Genomic DNA, 6,000 nt, shown 5'->3' with positions numbered 1-6,000 from the left:
TGGACTGAGTATTGGATAATATTAGAGGACCACTGTTAATTTTCTTGGGTGTAATAATATATGGAATTGCAATACACAACTCTGTCTAATCCCTTTCTTTTTCAGAAACACCTGTTGAAGTATGTAGGAGTAAAAATCATAATGTCTATCACATATTTTCAAATGATTCCACAAAACTATACAAGGATAAAGGAAATATGGAAAAATGTCAACAACTGTTGAGTCTAAGACGTAGGCGTGCAGGTGTATATTGCACTGTTTTCCAACTTTTCTGTGTGTTTGAAATTTTTCCCCGGTAAAATACTGAAGAAAAAAAATCCAAAAGAAACATATGGTTCTTCTAGAAAATTTTCAGAAAACAAAAATGTGAGGACAAAAATCAGTGTGGTTTTAAACCTTTTCTTGTATCTGCTGTGATGGTCACATTTCTTTGTAAGTACTTGAAGAGTTTATAAAAATCCCCCCTCACATTCTTCTCCTTTCTCTAAAATAGTTATTATCTGGTCTTACTTTCCAGTTCCCACCTCATCTTTGGGGTCCTCTCTTAACATTTTCATGACACTCTTTAATAGTGGAAGCTACACTTTTACTAATAAGAGACCTAAATAATGCTCAGGGTAGAAGATGGATTCATTATTCTTTAGTCTTCACATGACTGGTGTCATTTGCTGAATAGCTTAGATCTGTTAATTAGTATCAGCTATTCAGTAAAACCTAAATAAAAAATGTGGGCCACATGCAGGCTGCTTAGTGTCGCATAAGAAAAAACAAAACTCCATTTAACCACCACTGCCTACAAGCTTCACCCTAACCAGCCATGTTGCATAGATGAACCATGGGCTAAGGAGTCAGGCAAGAGAACATTAGATATTGGATATTTCAACATAAACCATCACCACTTTTACCCAAATAATTCTTAAGAGTATAACCTAGTGAGGTCAGACCAGAAGCAACAAATTAAACCAAATCAGCAATATTTACAACATGCACAACTTCACATTAGATGTTTAAATATAAAATGTGCATTTAAAAGATTTTCTCCAGGGGCCCCTGGGTGGCCCAGTTGGTTAAGTGTCAGACTCTTGATATCAGCTCAGGTGGTGATCTTGAGGTCATGAGATCGAGCCCTGAGTAGGTTCCATGCTGAACGTGGAGCCTGCTTGAGATTCTCTCTCTCCCTCTCTTTCTGCCCCTCCCCTGCTTGCACTCTCTGTTTCTTTCTCTTTCTCTCTCTCTCTCTCTCTCAAAATAAAGAAACAAACTTTTTTTTTTTAAGTTTTGTCTTCCAGAATGCTTTTTAAACCACACTTCTCTTTGCTGGCTCATATTCAGCTTCTCGTAATAACTCGTAGATCCCAGCCAGTCCTTACCCAGTATTTTTCCTCCCATGGTATGACAGCTCTATAATTAACCTTCGCCAGCTTTGTTCCATTTATTTCTGACCACGTCTCCAATTTACCAATGTCCTTTTATCCGAGTCAACAATTCTTAAAAGCCACCTTTTGGTACTTCCAAATATTGTTTTGGAAATTTTACATTTATGAGACAAGGTAAACAGATTGCAAGCTCCATTACAAATCATAATTCTGTGAAGGCTGTAGAATAATTCCTCTGGATGCCGACTCTCATGACACAGAGCTCTAGATGTCAGCCCTCCCAGCCTTCTCAGAGGCCTCACTCAATCAGCAATATGCTTTCTGTCTGTATCTTCAACCTTTCCCTCTCTGTCAGCCATTCATGCATTCAGGGCTTTCTCCACTCAAATGGAGGAGGAAGGGGAGTTCAGACTCCAGACCACCCCATCTACCCCATCCTTTACAAAGCCAGGTTTCTGGTTGGTTAGTTGGTTGGTTGGTTGGTTGGTTGGTTAGTTAAGAGGCAACTTAACTGTATTGACTGTATTCTCACTACCCCTTCACTTATTCCTCATACTACAGTAACCTGCTCCTGCAACCACAAACTGGGTTCTGAAACATTTCTCATCAAAGTCACCAATGAACTCTCCACTGTTAATTCACTGATCAATTCTGGAAATGCTTCTCTTTTCTTGACTTCAATGACCTTACCCACATGCCTCTCCTTCCTCCTCTTTTCCTTCTCGATAGCCTCAAACTCCTTCTCAGCCCCTTTTTGAGTTTATCTTCTCTATTGCTTTTGTGTTGCTGTCCCATGGGGTTCCAGCCTTGTCCCTTTATTTTCTCACTTTGCAGTTCCTCCTTCATCTTATAATCTGCATTCCCAAACAAGGGCCAAGTTGGTGTATTTTGCAACCACTAAGTAAGAGGCATCTGTACCAGTCAGCATTCTCGAGAAATAGAGCCAATAGGTTGTAACATATATTTAGAGAGAGAGAGAGAGAGATTTATTTTAAGGATTGATGATTCATGGGGTGCCTGGGTGGCTCAGTTGGTTAAGCATCCGACTTCAGCTCAGGTCATGATCTCATGGCTCGTGGGTTTGAGCCCTGTGTCAGGCTCCATGCTGGTGGTTCAGAGCCTGCTTGGGATTCTTTCTTCCTTCCTTTCTTTCTTTCTTTTTCTTTCTTTCTTTCTTTCTTTCTTTCTTTCTTTCTTTCTTTCTTTCTTTCTCTCTCTCTCTCTCTCTCTTCCCCTTTCTCACTTGTGTTCTCTCTCTCTCAAAATAAATAAATAAACTTAAAAAAAAAAAAAAAAGAATGGGTGATTCTTTAACTCATGTGATTGTGGAAACTGGTAAGTCCAAAATCTTATAGGTGGGCAGGCAGGATGAAGACTCAGAGAAGAGTCAGTGTTTCAGTTCAAGTCCCAAGGCAGAGTACTGGCAGAATTCCTTTCCTTCCAGAAGGGTCAGGCTTACTCTATTCAGACCTTCAACTGAATAGGTAGGCTCACCCACGTTATGGAGGATAATCAACTTTACCCAAAATCTGCTGATTTAAATGTGAATTCCACCTAAAAACTCCTTTACAGAATAATCTAGAATAATGTCTGACCAAATATCTGAATACTGTGGCTTAATCAAGTTGACACCTAAAAGTAACCATTGTGGGTATCTTTGGACTCTGAAAGCAATATACACCACATTTGGTGTCAGTCACTCTAACTAATTTAGTGAATAATTTAGATTCCTAACTTTGAGTGGGGCCCAGAACACCACATTTGGGTCAGTCGCTCTAACTAATTTAGTGAATAATTTAGATTCCTAACTTTGAGTGGGGCCCAGAACAAAAAATAACTCTGTCCAGGACTTTTGTACTCTATCACCAATTGAGCCTTATGTCCCAGCAGATCCAATAATGATGGAGGTATTGGTATAGGACGAGAATACTACATATAGCCTCTGGCAAGTCTCAATAGAAGAATCATAGTGCAGACTTCCAGGTTTTGGTATATACTGAATGCCACTGTGCCCTAATTGAGTTCAAGTACCCGTCCATGAAACACCAAGTGACAAGATGACCTGAGCTGCCCATTATGAATTGGATAACTCTTAGGTCAACCCATAAATTTAGATGTGGGAAAGGGTGCTCATTACCAAAAAGATATGGTTTATACAAGACCTAGCTTGAGCAGACACTGAAAGCACAAATGAGTTACATAAATATGCTATCTCCTCTAGTACCATCTCTCCTTCACTCACACCTATGGTCTCATACGAAATTCTGCTTGATCAAGGAAGCAAAAAATTGAGCCTTGTTCAGAGATGCAGCCACACAATATGTGGGCACTGGCCGAAAGTCAACTGCTACAGAATCATAACCCCATTCAGGGGTGGCTGTGAAGGATGATAGGGAGGATAAATCTTCCCAGTGGGCAGAAAGTCAAGCCACATATCTGGTGTGCACTTTGCCTGGAAGGAGAGATGATTATATATTTAGGGCTACACAGGTTCAAGGGCTGGAGGTTAGTGACCTAGAAGATACAAGACTGAAGAACTGATAACAAGGAGGTTTAGGAAAGAGGCATGAGGATATATCCACTTAATAATAGACATAGAATATAGGGATATTTCTTTTCCATGTGAATGCTCATGTAGGGCATAAGATTATAGTCCTCTATAATCAGGCAAGCAAGATGAGCCACTATGGGTATACCAACCTCTTTCCTCAGCTAGCCTGAAATTTGTTTAAATGAGCTCATGAATAAAATGGCCATGATAAGCAAGGATGGAGGTTATGCAGGGGTCCAAGCATGTGGACTTTTCACCAAGAATAATCTAGCTACTACCACTGCTAAGTGCCCAGCCTACCAACTGGCAGAAACCTACACTGAACCCTGGTACACAGCACCATACCATGGATAGAATAGCAGCCACCAATAGGTGATTCTATTGAACACCTTCCATCATCAAAGGAGCAGTGACTAGTCCTCACTGGAATAGACACTCATTCTAGACAGGGATGTGCCTTCCCTGTAGGTAATGCTTCTGCCATCACCACCATCTATGTACTTACCGAATTCCTATTCACTGTCACTGAATCCCAGACAACATTGTTCTGACAAAAGAAATCATTTCACAGCAAAAAGAATGAGGCAATGGGCTAAGACCCAAGGGATTTGTCAGAAGAAGCTGACATTATAGAATGATTGGAATGCCTATCAAAGACCCTGTTTTGGTGACAAATGAGAGACAATGCCTTGCAACATTAGGGTCCTTCTTCTAAGAGATACAATATATATTCTGAATCAACTACAATATTTATGGCTCCTTTCTTTACTCCACAGAGTATATAGGTGTAGAAACCAAGGGGAAGAAGTGAGGGTAGCCTTTCTTGTTATTATTCCTAATCATTTACTTAACAAAGTTTTGCTTCTGATCTCTTCAGGTCTGGAGGTCTTAACTCACAAAGGAGGAAGGCTTCTACCAAGTTATAGGACATAGTTCAGTTTGAACTTAAAGTTGAGGCTTCCATCTGGCGATTTTGTGTTTTCACAAGCTACTGAATAAGAGGTGGGATGTACTTTACTGACGGGGTGATGGATCTGCACCCAGGGGATCTGGCCTCAGCTTAGTTCTCTCATAACTACAGTGGCCAACTTTTACAAATTAGCTTGAAGTTTTCCCAATTTTATCACTCAAAGTCTCACATCCCAGAAAAACCCTCAGTCTTAGGCAAACTGGGGCAGTTGGTTACCCAACTAACTTCCCTGAGACACTGAAGGCATTCAGTAAAATTGCTTTAGAGTGGATCTTGTTTATATCAGGCTAAATCCATCATTACCCTCCCAAAATATATCCTTGATGACAGCCAGACTTATTGAGTATCCCAGAGAGAAATGTTTGTTGTTACATTGGCTTGTCCCTACTTTCACTCACTTCTCACAATTATCTTCAGTGACTTACATGCCTTTGAGGAAAGAGTGATGCTTCTTTGGCAAGTTGAAGAGAAGGCCCTGGAAGTCACACGTTTCAGCTTAGGTTTGCTCTTCACTCATATTTTCCCATATTTTCTAGGGCATGGATGTAATACTTCGATCATTATCCTTTTTGTGAATTCTCATTAATCTAATTTTTCCAGCGCTATGGAAAGCATAGACTTTAGTTCAGGTCATGGTCTCATGGTTCATGAGTTCAAGCCCTGTATCAGGCTCTGTGCTGACAGCTCCGAGCCTGGAGCTTGCTTCAGATTCTGTCTCCTTCTCTCTCTGCCCCTCCCCCTCACATTCTGTCTCTGCCTTTCTCTCTCACAAAAATAAATACACATTTTTAAAAAAAAGGTATGAAAGAAACCATAGAAATCATCTCATCCAAACCCAACATTTCATGTTCACTTACAGTGCTCTGTTATTTAAACTTCTTTATTTTTGTTTCAGTTTATGATTTGTCATGCTCATTAAGCATTCATTTCCTTAACTGACAAAAAATTACAACTTGTACATTTAATCCAGTGAGTAATTTATTTTTTGCCTGTATAATGATTGTGAGCCCTCACTTTCAAAAACGAGAAAAAGCTCAGTGTTTGTTAGCATCTCATCAAAAATCACTACTCAATGAGGGCTTGTTGATGAGGGACGCTGGTCT

The sequence above is a fragment of the Panthera tigris genome, chromosome B3, assembly GCF_018350195.1.
Source record: "Panthera tigris isolate Pti1 chromosome B3, P.tigris_Pti1_mat1.1, whole genome shotgun sequence".
Lineage (NCBI taxonomy): Eukaryota > Metazoa > Chordata > Mammalia > Carnivora > Felidae > Panthera > Panthera tigris.
This window is presented reverse-complemented; position numbering follows the sequence as displayed.